At 41.4% G+C, this 17848-nt stretch overlaps 2 protein-coding genes across 2 annotated transcripts in view; one reads left to right on the forward strand and one right to left on the reverse strand.

The window, feature by feature from the left end:
- The window catches only part of dgke.L (diacylglycerol kinase epsilon L homeolog), a 199915-nt gene that overhangs the window by 132847 nt on the left and 49220 nt on the right, over positions 1–17848 (forward strand). The window lies entirely within an intron of this gene.
- Positions 13985–17848, reverse strand: part of c17orf67.L (chromosome 17 open reading frame 67 L homeolog) — a 29809-nt gene continuing 25945 nt past the window's right edge. Inside the window, exon 4 of the mRNA XM_018235137.2 lies at positions 13985–15084. The gene's annotated coding sequence lies outside the window, so the exon portion shown is untranslated. The remainder of the gene's footprint in view (positions 15085–17848) is intronic.

A 17848-nucleotide genomic window follows, 5' to 3' on the forward strand; every position in this document is an offset into this window, starting at 1 on the left:
ACAAACCCCTGGAGTTTGAATTCGTCACAAAGTTCACGGCGGAACTATCTGTACAAGTTGGGGCGCTGCATCAAGAAAAACTTTCGTTCTTCATCATCCCCTGTCCTTCTACTCCAGTAATATTGGGTCTTCCGTGGTTACGTCTGCATAACCCCACCATAGACTGGTCCACTGGGCAGATCTCTCGTTGGAGTTTATTTTGCCTGCAACATTGCCTTCCGCCAAAACCCCTCGAGAAGGTGAATGTCTCCTCTGCGGAATTAAAGACTTTGCCCTCCACTTACAAGGGATTTTCCGATGTGTTTTGTAAAAAGTCTGCAGAGTTCCTTCCCCCACATCGCTCCTACGACTGTCCGGTTGAACTCCTGCCAGGAGCTATGCCCCCCAGAGGGCGCACCTACCCTCTCTCTCCTGCAGAGACTACCGCTATGAAGGAGTACATCCAAGAAAATCTCCAGCGGGGGTTTATCCGCCCTTCTACCTCTCCTGCAGGGGCTGGGTTCTTCTTTGTGGAGAAGAAGGACGGAGGCCTTCGGCCTTGTATAGACTATCGGGGTCTGAATAAGATCACCGTGAAGAACAGGTACCCCCTGCCCCTGATTGCTGAGCTCTTTGACCAGCTGAAAGGGGCAAAGATTTTCTCCAAGTTGGATCTCCGGGGGGCCTACAACCTCATTCGCATCCGGGAGGGTGACGAATGGAAGACGGCATTCAACACTCGGGATGGGCACTATGAATATCTCGTTATGCCCTTCGGCCTATGCAATGCCCCTGCCGTCTTCCAGGAGTTTGTTAATGATGTGTTCCGAGATCTCCTAGGAAGGTTCGTAGTCGTATACTTGGACGACATCCTGATCTTTTCCAAGGACCTTGAAAGTCATCGCTCCCAGGTGAAGGAGGTACTCTCTCGTCTGAGGAAGAACTCTCTCTTCGCCAAGTTGGAGAAGTGTGTCTTCGAGGTATCCAAGATCCCCTTCCTAGGATACATTATCTCTCCAGAGGGATTTGAGATGGACCCCGTGAAAGTGTCGGCCATCCAGGAGTGGCCTCTCCCTTTGAGTACCAAGGCAATCCAGAGATTCATCGGATTTGCTAATTATTATCGACAGTTCATCCGGGGGTTCTCTTCCCGCATTGCACCTATTCTGGCCCTCATCCGGAAAGGGGGTAAACCCGGCCTGTGGCCTCCATCTGCCATAGAAGCTTTTCAGTCCTTGAAAGAGGCCTTCACTTCCGCTCCTGTTCTCCGACATCCCAATCCTGCACTACCCTTCTGCATCGAAGTTGATGCTTCTGAAGTCGGAGACGGAGCTATCCTGTCTCAGAGACACTCCACTGATGGGAAATTGCACCCCTGTGCGTTTTTCTCCAAGAAGTTCTCATCCGCAGAGCAGAACTATGATGTCGGGAATCGGGAACTCTTGGCAGTCAAGCTTGCCCTTGAAGAATGGCGTCACCTCCTGGAGGGCTCTGAAATTCCTGTCCAGATTTTCACAGATCACAAGAATCTGGAGTTTATACAGTCCCTCAAGAGGCTAAATCCCAGGCAAGCCAGGTGGGCCCTTTTCTTTTCCCGATTTAACTTTGTTTTGACCTATCGCCCAGGTTCCAAGAATCTGAAGGCCGACGCCTTGTCTCGTAGCTTCACTCCGGTGGACCGTGACCCTGAGAGGCAAGAACCAATCATTCCACCAGTCAAGATCATTGCCTCTCTGTATCCCCAATTTGCCGACCAGATTCTGGCTGGGCAGTCCTTGGCTCCTCAAGATACTCCGATTGGCAAGGCCTTCGTCCCTCCAGAACTTCGCCTGGCCATCCTACAACAAACCCACTGCTCCAGGCAAGCTGGACATCCTGGTCCGGCCAAGACCCTTGAACTCTTGAGGCGCCTAGTCTGGTGGCCTGATATCCGCAAGGATGTAAAGGACTTTGTGGCTGCTTGTAATGTCTGCGCCACTTCTAAGCCTAGCCATTCCCGCCCCAGCGGGTTGTTACAGCCTTTGCCGGTTCCCTCTCGTCCATGGACGCACCTCTCTATGGACTTTATTGTCGAACTTCCTCCCTCCGGTGGGAATACTGTGATCTGGGTTGTTATTGACCGCTTCAGCAAAATGGCCCATTTCATTCCTTTGAAGAAGTTACCCTCTGCGGTGGAATTATCCCAACTCTTTATTAAGTACATCTTCCGCCTGCATGGTTTCCCGGTGGAGATCGTCTCCGACAGAGGCACCCAGTTTACCGCCAAGTTCTGGCGTTCCCTATGTAAAGATTTGGGAATAACACTTCAATTTTCGTCTGCCTACCACCCGCAGACGAATGGGGCAGCTGAACGTGTGAACCAAGCCTTAGAACAGTTCCTGAGGAACCACGTGTCTCTTTGCCAGGACGATTGGTCTGACCTCCTCCCGTGGGCGGAGTTTGCTCATAATAATGCATGTCATTCCTCCACAGGAAGGTCTCCATTTATGGTGGTGTATGGACAGCACCCTCAAGCCTTTCCTCAGGACTTCGTGTTGTCGGACGTCCCGGCTGCAGATGATCTGGCAGCCCATATGCTTGCTATTTGGGCTGCAACCAAGTCTAATCTGGAGAAGAGTGCTCTAGTCCACAAGACTTTCGCGGATCGCCGTAGAAGGCCCTCTCCTCCCTACAAGGTGGGTGATAGTGTCTGGCTCTCTTCCAGGAATATTCGCTTAAAGGTGCCATCTCCCAAGTTGGGTCCGAAGTTCCTGGGTCCGTTCCCCATCTTGGAGATAATTAACCCCGTAGCCATCAGACTTCAACTCCCACCAGAGATGAGAATCCCCAACGTGTTCCACGTCTCCCTGGTGAAGCCCACCATCTCTAACCGTTTCTCTGATGTCCAATCTCCTCCTCCTGCCGTCTCTGTGGAGGGTCAACAAGAATTCGAGGTGGAGAGAATCCTTGATTCCAGAATCTCCAGAGGGTCCCTTCAGTACCTCATCCATTGGAAGGGCTTTGGCCCCGAAGAATGCTCTTGGGAGGGACACCGTGATGTGCATGCTCCTCGTTTGGTAAGAGACTTCCACTCCAAGTTTCCCCAGAAACCAAGTCCCGGTGGTCCTGAGGCCCCCCGTGAGGGGGGGGTACTGTCAAGACCGCCGGGAGCGCGAGGAGTCGCGTCCGCTCCCGGCGGCGAAGAATCCAAAATGGCGGCGCCCAGGCAACCCACGTGGGTTCCGACGCCGGCGCCGTGACGTCAGCGCGGCGCGACGGTCGCGGGCGCGCTGACGCTGGCGCAAGGGCGCCAAATTCGAATATAAAAGGACGCCTGAGGCGCCAAGATGGCGCCCGAAAATAGGATTCTGTTCCCTGAGTATTCCTGGGTTCCCTTGCTGTTTCCTCTGCTTATCTGCCTGATTCCTTGTTGTGACCCCTTGCCTGGACCTGGACTTCGCTGATTCTCTGCCTGCTATTGACCCCCTGCCTGGCCTTGGACTTTGTTTGTATTCTGCCTGTCTTTTGACCTGTGCCTGGACTTTGATTATTCTCTTGCCTTACCCCTGGATACCACGACCCTGATTCCTCGTGAGGGGCTTCCTCCTAGATCTGGACTACTCCCCAGAGGGGGCTCCCGGCTCCCTGACAAGCACTCAATGGTAAAAATCCACTTCCCACTGTGACTCCTCCAGTTACATTGAGTAGAAGAAGAAAAAAATAGTCTGTTTGAAAGTAGTTTCATAATGAGGTGCTGGCTCTCTTTGAAAGTACATGACCAGGCAAAATGACCTGAGATGGCTGCCTACACTCAAATATTACAACTAATTATTGGTTCAAGTATGACATTTTAAATGGTAGAATGAATTGTGTGCAATCTACACAGTGTAATTTAGTAATAAAAACTATCCCATGACAATCCCTTTAAATAAAAGGAAAATATAACCAATGTTATAATGTGACACAGAATCTACAGTAGTTAGTTAGCCCCTTCACATTGTGTACTTTATTTTGTATCAGTTTGGCTTGTGCACCTTTTCTTTAATTACTCTGCCAAGAGCATATAGTGGGCTCCTTTAGAAAGGTGACACAGTGTTTTTCCCCACAGTCCCACGATATTTTACTATTACTATTTTGACCAACTGCGAGCAGAACAGGCAAAGGTGTGTGGCTGTCCTGTATATCCTGGCTAAGCAAAGCTGTATACCTTAGCTGCTAAAGCCAAGAAACACAGAAACTCTAGTGGCTCTTCAGGGGTTGGTGGGATGTAGAGTATAGTGGGACTTATATAAATGCAATGTATTCATTTAAAAACATTTTCCAAGGTTTGAAGAACTGGGCAGGCTAAAAATATTTTGCTGTGGGACCTAGTGAATATAACTGCCTAATGAATTCTATATTTGTGTGCTTTCCAGGACCAGCAGCAGTTCTGCATACAAGGACCCCTGTTCTTTGTTTATGCCATTGTCACTGGAGGCATGAAATACTGTACGTGTTTTCTAGCATTGGCTATCCAAACAACACTAGACCCAAACAGTGACATAATTAGCATTTACAGGGCCCCGTAGCTTGTCCAAAGAAGCACCTTACACTCAAAACCTTTGCAAAAGTTACCAGTTTTCCAGATATATGCTTAAACTGTGAAAATCCTTAAAGGTATTCTGTCATGAGATTGATGGTGTAGTTTTGAATTCTAACTTACACTGTTTACATTACAAATAATGCACTCTACATATACTGTAAAATGTTATTACTGAAACAACAAATGTGTATTTTTTTAGCTGTAATATTGATGTGTAGGCAAGCATCTCAGGTCATTGGGCCTGATCCTGTGGTTTCCGAAAGAGCAAGCATTGCACATTTAAACTGCTTTCAGATAAGCTTTTGATTCTCCTACTCAGTGTAACTGGAGGTATTGTGGTGGAACTTGGATTTTTAGTATTGAGTGCTATTCTCACATCTACAACTACCAATTCAAGTGTCCGGGAGCTGTTATCTGGTTACCTTCCCATTGTTCTGTTGATAGGCTCCTGGGGGAAAAGGGAAGGGATTGATATCACTCCAACTTGCAGCACAGCAATAAAGAGTGACTGAAGTTTATCAGAGTGTAAATCACATGACTGAGGGCACCTGGGAAACGAACAACATGCCAGATTTCAACATTAAATATAATTTCAACATTAAATATAATTTTTGCTCTTATGAAAAAGGATTTCAATGCAGAATTCTGCTGGAGCTACTCTATTAACTGATGCATTTTGAAAAGAACAAGTTTTCCTGCAATAGAATACATTTAAAGGAGAATGTACAAAGTAATGTGTCATAAAGGGAAAAAAGGAGGGTTGTTCACCTCTTTAACCAGTCCTTAAAACACCTTAAATCACCAAGGTCCTTTTGGGGACACCAATAAAACATAAATGAGTTAAAAAGGTGTAGTTAAAAAACAGTATTTTAGTATAGAAATTTGGTTTACCCTTAAAAGGTTTTCAATCAATCAATCAATACACATAAATAAAACCTGGCGGGCCAGGACCCAAATTTTCATTCAATACAAATTCATAAAAAGCTAAAAATGTATTTGCAATTCACCATAATAAACTAAGCTCCCTTATGAATTTTCCTTTGGGACAATTTACTGCTTTTTGACTATACCTTTTTAACTTATTGACATTTAAAGCCTAACTAAAGAAATTGGGTAGAAATGTTGTCCATTATGTTTTGAGCTTCTGTACTAGCCCAAGGTAACCACAGCCCTTTAGCAAGGAAGATCTGTGCCTCCAAAGATGCCCCAGTAGCACCCATTTTCTTTTCTGTCACTTACTACACTTAGGGACCAACTAACAATTTACTTTATATACAGAATAGAAATGTCACAATATAAGGATGATTAGTACTGTATCATCTTATATTACAGATTAATAATTTTCTGCTTGTACATTTGCGATGACCTCTAAGCTTAGCTTCTCAACAGCTGCTCAGAGCCCACTGAGCATGTGAGTGTCGTAGACATATTGTAAGATGGTGACTCCCTGTGACAAGTTTGAAGTCCTGGATCATTGCTGCTATTGAGATGCTGAAACTTAAGGCTGGTGCAATAAGTTCAGTATGTAGAATATGGCACTTTTCACCATATTCATTTTTAGGGTTTAGTTATCCTTTAAGCTTCTATATTCCTTTTCTCCAAACAGCCTCTGGCTCTGCTGTGTTTGTTGCTGCACCCCTGGGTCCACCCTCCCAAAGTTTAAAAGTAGTATAATGCAGTAAAACTCAAACTACACAGAAGAGTCCTTCTATGATTACATTAATGCCACCTGTCTGCAGTGCTGGGAAACTGGGGTAATACAAGCCATTCTGCCCAGTGGCGTAACTAGATGTTGCTGGGCCCCACAGCAAATTAACTTTAGGGCCCCCAACATATCCAGTGTTTGTCCTGTTTTACCAATATATGTTCAAATTGCTCATCAATGAGAGCCTCATGGGGCCCCCTGTACCTCCTGGGCCCCCCTGCAGCCGCAGGGTCTGCTTCCTCTGTAGTTACGCCCCTGATTCTGCCCCATTCTGGCTCTCCATTAAATGCATCCTGCATTTAGAACTTGTTCAGACCTAGATGTGACTCTACAAATAGTATCATCTTGATCAAACAGAATCCCCACAGCATGACCAGCATAATTGTATCCATGAGAATGAACCAGACTTGTGGCAATTCATATTGTGCATAATGGACAGTGACTGGAGAGATTTCTTTTACATTTTGTCACTGCCAAAAAATTTGCTGCGTCTTTAAATTGGCCAATCTCCATCAGATTAGCATTACAACCAGTCAGAAACTGCTACAGCAAGGTACTAGCTAACAGTCAATTATAGCACTGACCCTGAAAACAAAAACATTACCAAAATGGTTTTGGTGCGGCTCCCCAAAGCTCTTTACCATTCAGTCTTCTATAGTCTACATATTTGAATATGTCTTAACTTATAGCACTTTCTATGTCTTAATGTGGTTCATTAAAGAGTTGCTTCACCTTCAGGTAATAGAATGGCGAATTCTAATTCAATTGTTCTTGATTTTAAAAATTTTTTATAGTTTTTTGAATCATGTGCCTATGTTTTCTGATTCTTTCCAGCTTTTAAATGGGGGGGTCACTGACCCCCATCTAACAAAAAACAACAAATGCTCTATAAGGCTACAAATGTATTGTTATTGCTACGTTTTATGACTTGTCTTTCTATTCAGGCCTTCTCCTATTCATATCCCAGTTTCTTGTGAAAACAAATTCATGGTTGCTAGGGTAATTTGAACTCTAGACTGCAGAAATGGCAAACTGGCTATTTTGCTAAATAACTCAAAAACTGCAAACAATAAAAAATGAAAACCGACAGCAAATTGTCTTAGAATATCGCTCTCTACCTCAAACTAAAAGTTAATTTAAAGGTGAACCTTTATGGATTGGGACCCCCTATTCTGTGCAGTCATACTGTGGATATATTACTTGCTGTACTAATCTTTTAATAACAGAGCATTATAGTTCGCAGTCCCATGTCCTTTTATGCAATGCTCAGGTGCCAGAGCAGAGTTGTGCCCAGCTCAGTGTACATGCAGCTGGAGCAGCACTAGCTGGCAAAGTATATTTCATTAAATTAAGAGATCCAGGAAACAAACCAGCCTATGAGCAGCTATTGAATGCCAAACATACTGGACTATTCTCAAACTCAAACACATTCTGAAGTTTAGAATGGCCACAAACCATAAACGTGTGCTCTTTAATTGGGTAGTTGGAGTACAGTGCTGAAAAGGCCCCTTTATTAGCCACAGTGACAGATTATATGCCATAGGTGCCAGAACGTAAAAAAACAAATATTTCAAGAAAAGTAAAGGCTGCAAAAAAAAACAAATCAAATGTTTGTATTTCATATTCCATAGCAGGGGACTGGTAGGTTTTATTTTGACTCCGTATGGGACATGTACAATGAAAGGTGAATTCTAGGTGCTTTGCATCAAGTTTTTGCCTGGCACATTGGAATGCAAAAGCAGCTGTGGCAGCCTGCTACTCATTGCCTGTTATTTTGTTCTTTGTCACAACTTTAGAACAATGGCATCTGAGAAAATTTGTCACCCACCTGAAAAATGCATGCATTATACATACCACAATCCCAATGTTAGTTAAAGAGGTAGTTCACCTTTCATTTAACTTTTAGTATGTTATAGAATGGTCTATACTTAGCATCTTTTATTTTGTACAGTTTATTAATTATTTGCCTTTTTCTTCGGACTCTTTCCAGCTTTCAAATGGGGATCACTGACTTCCGTGAGCCAAAAAATGATTGTTATTGTTACTTTATATTACTTTTCTTTCTATTCAAACAATTTCCCATTCCTATTCTTCTCTCATTCAAACCAATGCCAGGTTGATCTTGCACCAGGCAGCTGCTGAGATTGCAAACTGTAGAGTTGACAAAGAAGCTATATAATTCAGAAATCACAAATAAGCAAATAAATAAGCAACAATGAAGACCAACTGCAAATGATCTCAGACCATCACAAATTTTTTTAAGGTGAACAACCGATTAAAGGTAAAGGTGTTTTTAGGTAGTGGGTACGAGGGCACTATCCTCGTACCCACTACCAAAAACAACTTTACCTTTAAGAGGTTGTTCACCTTAAAACATTTTTTAGTATGATATATAAAGAGTGATGGTCTGAGATCATTTGCAATTGGTCTTCATTGTTGCTTATTTATTTGTGATTTTTGAATTATATAGCTTCTTTGCCAACTCTACAGTTTGCAATCTCAGAGTCTGTCTGTTGCAAAATTTTAAATTATCAACCAGGCATTGGTTTGCAGGCAACAAATGTCCTTGTGTGACATTGCCCATATTTTGTGGTCTATTGGAGCACCGGCCAGGTCTAAAATAGGGGAAACCTGTGGCATAACTACCGGGGTTGTGATTGCACCTGGTTCCGCACCCTCTTGGGGCCTGCTCGAGCCAAAATAAGCCTAATTAGGGCAGGGGGAGATTTTGTGATGATTCGTAGTGGGGTAAGACTAGTTACATTACTGTGTGGAACCATAAATTGGTAATCTTAGCAGCAGGAAGGGATTACAAGTAGCTAGATTCACACCCAAACTTAAAAAGTTGTGGCGTGAATTTGTCTGATGCCCTAGAGGTAGGATTTGGCATAATGCAGTTTTTGGATGCCATGTACAGCAGTGTGTCTCCATAAATGTTTTGCCATTCATGGACAATGCATATTCAGATCTTTTCCTCTATATCTGCATTGCCCTGCCTACTAGCATGTACAATGTAATTGTGGCTGTGTGGCTTTCCCAGGAGACCATGATGTACAGTGCAGTTGGCTGTGCACTTCTATAATTGTTTTAGCTGTGGGTTTTCTGGCCTAATGATATGGAGAGCACAAGAGTGGTTGTCCACCTCCATAACTGCCTTGCCCTGGAGAATCCAATGTACACAGCAACTATGACGTTTCACCCCCTATAACTGCTTTGCCTGCCTGATCACAGCTCAGTACAATGCAAAGAGCAGAAAGGGTCATCTTTATACCCCTAGTATCTGCTGCTGTGGCTGAGATACTATGGCACCTCAGTTACTAATTATATTTACATACATTTGTGAACAGCCTTTAAAGTCACCAAAGTGCTAGAATGCTTATCCTGCTGATGTCAATGGAAACTAACAGTGCCTGGTGATAAAAGCTCATCAGGAAATATTCTTTTCCAAAAAACACAAGGTCTCTGAATATTTAATGGCTTGTTTACAACAGAGCTGAAGGCCAAATGAGAAGACGTATTTATCAGTGGTATGCAGGAAACCATGGAGGAAGATTCATATCTAAGGCCAATGCTGGACACAGCCTGGGACTAATGAGCAGTACAGCCTCTGTCACATTGTACAACCCCAGGAAACCTCCGAGATAATTGTTGCCTATAGTGTGCCTATGCATACCAAGGGTTTTTACAGCCATTTATATCATTTCATAAACCTCGTCTTGATGCTGCCTGTGCCAAGAAGCCTACAGAGGGGCATTAAAACCTAATTGCATTTTGAAGAGCTTTGCTAATAAAAATCTTTTACAAAGTACATTAAAGAGGAAAATGCTATAATAATTGCCTATATTTTAAAGTAGGGTCTACGTTTACTGTATTGTTCTATAAAGTTTCACTAAAACTCATTGGTGAATGCCATAGTGTGAGATGTGTTAAAGGAAGGCAGCGTATATCTTCCCCATTACAAATCTATGATAAGATCCCATTTAGCATATGGGCAGTTTTGGTCTCCAGATAAGGAGTACTAAGATGATAAAGGGTATGGAAGGTCTCCGTCCTGAGAAATGGGTGGCCCGGTTGGAAGAAAAGGTGCTGATGCTGAAGGAAATATGGTTTCAAGATGCAAGATGGTTTCATCTCTGTAACTACAATATGTAGCTATGAGTTGGGGAAGCAGTGTGTCTTCTGAGACTCAAGTATAAATAAAATTAAATGTAGAGTATGCAACAACAAAAAAACACTCTGGACAAATTTGTAGATTAGCTAGCCTACATTCATTCTAGCTCATTTACGTAACAAACAATAAGATGCTTGATTTCATTAAGTGTATTAAAAAGGGAAACTGCTGGTTTTATGTAACTGGTTTGTTGCTGTGAAAGAAAAATAGAAAGCAAAACAGATTAAAATACAAAACAAGATGGATTTATAATTCTGCAATGGTGCTTACAAAATAAACTCTGAAGCAGGTAATGTCATTGTTGTATAGTTAACAAAAATTACTGACCATGTGCTAGGCCTGTGCCATCGTTATGTCATTAAATCTGTAATACAGTGGCATTCTATAACAATTCGTATTCTGCACATCTATAGTCTGACTTGGCAATTGTTCAATAAAAAAACTGATATAAATTAGTGATTGCCGACCCATGGTTCTATGTAGTAACAGTAACCCAAAGAACCCCAGGGATCACAGAACCAAGGATTCGTTTGTCCATCTGATTGCACAACATCATACATAGTGATTCTAGGGTTGGCATAACACCAAATTCTAATATTTTCCTTTTATTTCTGTCATGGATTATAAGCAATTCATATTCTCCTCCTAAAATTGTAAAAGAAAATGCTTCAGTGTGTTTGTTAAATATAAATGTGCCATAGGGTGCAACATTATGGTGCTTTCTACAGGAAGAGCAAGGGGAGCACAGCCATTAATATCCAAACAATGGCTGCATTTTGTTGAAAGAATAAATATCAGACATTAATAGGTAGGCAAGAACTGTTTTATAGGAGATAGCATTGATGTTGGCTGGAAAAGGAAGTTTCGCTGTGGAGCTTTCTGAAAGCAGCGTGTATAACAGTAAGGTTTTGTCCTTTCCCTTTCCTAGCTGTTCTATAAAGTTATGAGAGCGATACTCATCACCCTGTAAAGCCACCTCCCGAGACCAAAGAATCCCAAAGCTTCCGACAGCAGCTTTTTAGCAGACAGCCAGCACAGTCCCAAAGCCTGAAACTGTGATCTTAGGGTTTGGAAACGTGTTCTTGTGGAGAAAACGGGGACGGTAAGTCTGGAAAAACAAGCTTGTAAATGCCAAATGAATATGATTGGAACATTTGTTTTGCAAGTTACTAGAAGTCAGAGGCTCAGGATGTAAATGGTGCTTGTTTGCTTCTAATGAATCGTCAAACAACAAGCACTGTTTTGTTACCCTTTATTAAACAATTAATCAAGAAACATCTCCCACTAACACATGTGCACACAAATGTGACCAAAGAAGCCCATATTAGACATTGTGTAGTTTCTTTCATTTAAAAAGGCCCACAGCATACATGCCAATTAAACAAGGTGACTAAGCAGCACACTGGATATATAGTCCAACTTGTGTCTCAGGTTATGAACTATATCCTAGGATTCTCTTTTATGGATTCTTGACTGCAAGACTCGATATTATTTCTAACACTAATTTTGGCATGCTAGATATGGGTGTATTTCTATATTCAATAAGATGAAACTCCAGCACACGGATGCTTAAGGGTTCATAACCCGTGTTTATTGTCAATGCCAAACAGGAAACAACGTTTCGGGGGCGTACCCCTTCGTCAGGTACGCCCCCGAAACGTTGTTTCCTGTTTGGCATTGACAATAAACACGGGTTATGAACCCTTAAGCATCCGTGTGCTGGAGTTTCATCTTATTGATCAATTGTTGGAGGTGCCGTCCTCCTTTATCCCCAAGCACCGGTGAGGATACTGAGAGACCAGGTGTGCTACTGCTTCTATTTGTTTGAATTGTATTTCTATATTGCCATTATTCATTTGTGCCTAAAATAGTCTTTATAACAGAGCATAACTTCATAATCATAAAATTAAGACTGGAAAAAAAAATTCATAGAGATATCGTTTTACAAGACTCAAAGTAAAATACGACTCCAGTTTTCAATTGATATATGATGCCCCAAGACTCAAGATGACCATGTACATAACAACATGGATGGTCCAGTTGACTAATATCAGCCTTACTTCTTGACCATTTTTCATCTTTGGGCACCTCAGAGGGGACTCTCCGCAAGAAATACAAACACGCAAGGAATGGCTGCTGGCAATAACAGGATCCACCATGCCTTCCTTTATTTATGAGAAAATATTGTCAAACATTCGAATTATATCTACATGCAAATCATATATTTTCCCCAATACCAAGTATGCTCCCAAGACTCCAAGTTTCTATTGTTCAATAGTCTCACAAGACTCAAGATGTCCATACACATAACCAAATGAATGGTCAGCTTGACTAATTTTAGTCTTATGTCTTGATCATTTTTCATCTATGGGCACCTCAGGAGGTTGTCTCCAAAGATAATATACAATATTCTCATTATATTTACATACAAATCAGATCTTTACCCGAGTACAAGGTGCAACACTGCAATTCTTCTTCTGAAGGGGGTTGCCTACCACTTTCAGCATTTTGTCATTGCTGATGATTTGCATATGATCCATTCAACTGGATAAATTACCTCTTTGTATTCTTTGCCTGTGATTACCCTTCTTGCTGTATGTATAATTAGAGCTACTTAGAAGTAATGCAACACGCCTGTTGACAATGATCCACCAATGAAGTAAGGTGTACAGTGTTGTAACCAAAAATATTTTTTTCTCTGAATATGTCATGAGCAATATAATAGGTTGTAAAACATAGATGAACCTGTCATCGAGACTCCAGTGATTTATTTAATTTTTTTAGTAGTCTGCATAGAATTCATTCGGTTTTGTTTGCCATTCAAGTGAGGAAATGATGCATATTCCTGTCTTCACCATCTAGCAAATTATTACTCTAATGTGTAAGCATATTCCAATGTATTGGGAGTGGCTTCCATATTGGTAATATTACAAGTCTCATCCTGTCTTGTCTCTTTCCACTTTCTACGCAATGACAAAATCTACTCCTAGATTCTTGTCTCATCTACACAGAGATTGTAAACAAGTGCCAGGATGATGAGTAACTTCAAATTTCTAACAGAAAAAAACAGGAAGCTTTGTGTAAATCTGAATTCTGGGAAGGCTGTTGAGGGGATGTTGGAAAGTGTTATTCAAGATCTAGTGGGCTGCAGGTTTCCTACATCACAGCTTTATATAGTGAATAAAGTACCCCCTCTTGTAAAATATAAGGATATTATAAGTTACCAAGGAGTTTCATGACCATATAAAAACACGAGGCCGAAGGCCGAGTGTTTTTATACAGGTCATGGAACTCCGAGGTAACTTCTAATATCCTCATATTTTACAACTGGGGGTACTTTATTTATTATTATACACAAATTTCAGTGAGTCATGTGACAGAAATGACATCAGAACTCACTGTTTATAACTGATGACATCAGAACTCACCGTTTATAAGGATATCATTTACAAGATATTCATTGCTTTTGTGTATTATAATTGCATATTTTATCCATCTAATAAAACATAAAGTGAATCCCAGTAAGCCAATACTAAACAAAAATATCAACAATAAATCCACACATCACAGTCTGCTATCTTTTATTTTCACATTTTACACGTGCCAAAAAAGCAAACATTCAAATGATACCATTTACTTTTATCTCAGTATAAGAAATATTTCATATAGATATATATATATGTGGATATATGTAAGATAGATATATATATTTATATGTAAGATTAAATAGCTTGTTAGGCAAGGGACACACTCTAATGGGAAATTAGATTTATCCAGTCTGTGCCTTTTTTTTCTTTGTGCATGGACATTCTTTTTATTTGTAAAAGTATAAAATATACTGTATCTTTGTGTTTTGTTTTGACCCTAGGTGCACCTTTGTGTACAGAATGCAGAAACCTATTGGCAATTTACCATTATTATTCTAACTGCATTAGAAAAATCAAAGTTCATTGCTGATTGGAAGTACAGCACTTTAGATAAGCCCTACTATACTCATGGTAAACAATATTAGTTTTGTATAAAAGTATATCTATTATAGTATATTATATGTGCAAAAATTGGAAGTTTAACAAGCATCATAGGGAGTAACCCCAGGGTGCAAAGGTTACACTTTCTACCGGGAAATTGTCATTGAGGTAGCCTCATGGGCATAAATAGATCTTTCAGCACTGTATTGTAAATTGCATCGCTATGGGAAGAGGAGACAAGGAAAAAAGTGGGTGGGAGTAAGAATAGATGTTTGAATGCAATGAGGGGTCCAAGCACACACATTGCATGGGGTTCATAAGTCAAAAACAGTTGGAGCTGCAAAAGGTGCATAATAGTCCTTTTTTATTATGGTAATTTAACTTCTATATTAACATAGAGAGGGAGAATATTTAGCTATTGGGACAATGAAATAACAACTACAAAGTTTGCTCCAGGTCTAATTACCCTTACTGGTCTGTTTGCTATAGAGTGGCCCACTTTCAGTCGTTACCATAAAATATAGTGAGACCCTACTCGGCTAGTCCCATGCACTGTTCTATTGTGATTAGTACTAACGCAGCTGTTGAATAACACGTGTTAGAATATTTAGTTGGTTTATGTTATTTAGTGTAATTTAAATATGGAGGCAGATTTCTTCTTCTCATTTCACATCCTCATTTTCTTCGTCCAAATCGATGCCTAGAAAGAAAAATGTTTGTCAATTTATGCATTGAGTTGTCCTGGGATTATTTGCCTAAGGAGGAAAGCACCAAAAATGAAAATAAAACATTACACTGTATAATTTTAATGATCTTTGTGCTGCCTTGTGGGTGCCATCCCACAATAGTGTTGGTGAATTTTTATTTTAGGAAATATTTGATTAATAAATTCCAAAATACAAGTTTACTTTTATGAGGTGTAACCACAGTGATCAATTCCCAAACTGTGGGACAGGTCACTTTGAGTGGGCATTAAGCAGTGGGATAGTTGTTCAACCTGAAGACTGGGGGGTAGGAAAATGCCTATATACTCTATTAGATATAGCTAAAAGGCCAGAGAAGGAGGAAAATTGTCTGATTGACTGATATTCTTTTTATATCTGTAACCTTTTCATGAGCCTGGGCTGTGTTGGGACTGGCCTGCCAGGATACCAGGTAAACTCCATGTGGGCTTAGGTGTCAGCGACCCTCCCTGCTCCAAACCATTTTGGCATATTATATGTGAACAAAGGGGAGAAAAAGTATAGATTATAGTATGTAAAGAATGGAGATTAGAAGAATAAGAGGAGAGGAGTAAAGGGGACTGTGCCTAAGGCCTGAGGTTTGCAGATGGCATCCCAGTCTGACACTGAGCCTGGGGCAAGGGAAGTTATATTTTCCTGCACCTTCAGGTCCCCCAAATGGTCAGCATGTAATGATGTTGATTCCACAACGAGGCGTTCCCATTGTAATGGACACTATTGGCTATTGGGGAGCGTCTTTAACCAAGGGTTGAATTGGTATTCATGCAAGTCTTATATGCAGATCTAATGGCATAATTACAGGGGATGTGATTGCAACTGGGCCCCTACCCCCTTGGGGTGATGCAACATATCAGATGCAAGAGGGCATGGGAGTTCTTTTGGCATGTGTGTCCAGAGGGGGAAGCTCCGGGTTCACATTCTTCACCCGGGCCCAGCCACAGTTAGTGACCCATTTCTATGTTTGGTCTACTGCAATTACTGCTTTATATATGTTAACAGATTATACATACTTCTGGGGTGATTGGTATCATTTTAATAAATTGAATGAAGCAGGAGAGTCATCTCCAGAGAGAGGTACTGAACTTAGCTAGCACGAGGCTTAGCCTGTGTAATAGCACACTATAGGAGTGTGAGATGTGACAGGGTAATTAGCATGGGCAGTTATTGCCCCAACAAGGAGTGAGTGGGTATAGTGACCCAGCAGATACCCAGTCATTTAGGGTAAAAGAGGATAGGTAGAGCCAGAGGAGGAACCGAGAAGTGCACCTGACGGTTGCATGGCTGTGTATATCCCCCCTGGCCGGGTGTAAATAAAGAGAATACCGTGAGGGGAATTAACAAGAGATTTGAGCCCTGTGAAAGTGTTCCGGCCTGTGCCTGTGAGAAGTAAAATCAACATTACTAAACAAGTTTTTGGTTTATTTGCAACTCCCGGGATCCTGTGTTTTAAATGTGAGCAATGTCTCGGATGTACTGTTTACAATCTTAATAAAGAGATTGCTATTTTCAGTCATTTTTCAGCCCAGCCATTGTATTTTGTTATTAATACGTTCTGTAGACTGGCCAGTAACTCTTCCAGTTCTGTTTTATTGTTATAATAATTTATTATAACTAAGAATCTCCTTTATGCTTGTAATTTTTTAAACCTAATTGTACATGGATGTTTATGTGAAGCCAGCCAAACAATGTCCATTAATCAAGACATCAGATTTTCGGAGGATTGCAAAATCACTGTCTCCAGTCTCCTGTTTGGAACACAAGATGGCCTTTTTTTATCATTTTTTTTTTCTATCGCACTGGAAAAGAAAAATAACTCCCGACTAAGGGGCAAATTTACTAAAGGGTGAAGTGAATAACGCTGGCGAAAATTCGCAAGCATGACGTCATTTCGGAACTTCGCCGATTTACTAACGGTGGTGTAACTTCGCCAGAGAAGGAAATAGACTCTAGTGGTACTTTGCTCCCTAACCCCAGGCAAATTTGCGCTCTGGCGAATGGACTTAACTACGCAAATTCACTAAGATGCGGATTTTACTGAACGTTACCTCTTGCGCCAGACTTGCCTTCGCCACCTCAGAACAGGCGAAGTGCAATAGAGTAGATAGGAGTTTCTCAAAAAACATATGAAAATTTTTCAAGGCCAAAAAACACTAGCATCTTTTCCTTTTTTCTGGGTGATAGGCTGCAAAATAGTATAAATTCTTTTTGGGGTAACCGGATTCCCCCTACATTTCCTAACATATGGCACATAAACTATACACTGGGCTCGTGTGTACGGCATAATATCAACTTTATTTTATTTTATTAAGGTTTCCCGGGCTTGTGTAGTGTAATGTACGTATTTGCTGCAACTTATACATCCATTGAACTTTAACTTCCGGCCGTGTGCAAATTAGGCAACGCTATCGCAATTTAGCTTGGCGCAGTAATACTAGCGCAACTTAGCCAGCTTTTGGCGCCCTGGATGCAACTTCGGATTTTAGTGAATTAGCGTTGTACTGGCTGTGAGCGAAGCAGTTGTACTGGCTGTGAGCGAAGCAGTTGCTGGCGAATTTTCGGAGGTTAGTGAATTTGCCCCTAACTAACTCCCAAGTAGGAATCAGCGTCACTTAATGAGCATCTCCCATAGAAGTGAAGTCTGATTTCCGGAAAACTTGTGTTGTTTATGAAATTATTTGTGAAATGTCTACCCACAGTCCCTTGCAACCATGTTATGTTTAG

This window comes from Xenopus laevis, chromosome 9_10L (assembly GCF_017654675.1).
Source record: "Xenopus laevis strain J_2021 chromosome 9_10L, Xenopus_laevis_v10.1, whole genome shotgun sequence".
Taxonomy (NCBI): Eukaryota; Metazoa; Chordata; class Amphibia; order Anura; family Pipidae; genus Xenopus; species Xenopus laevis.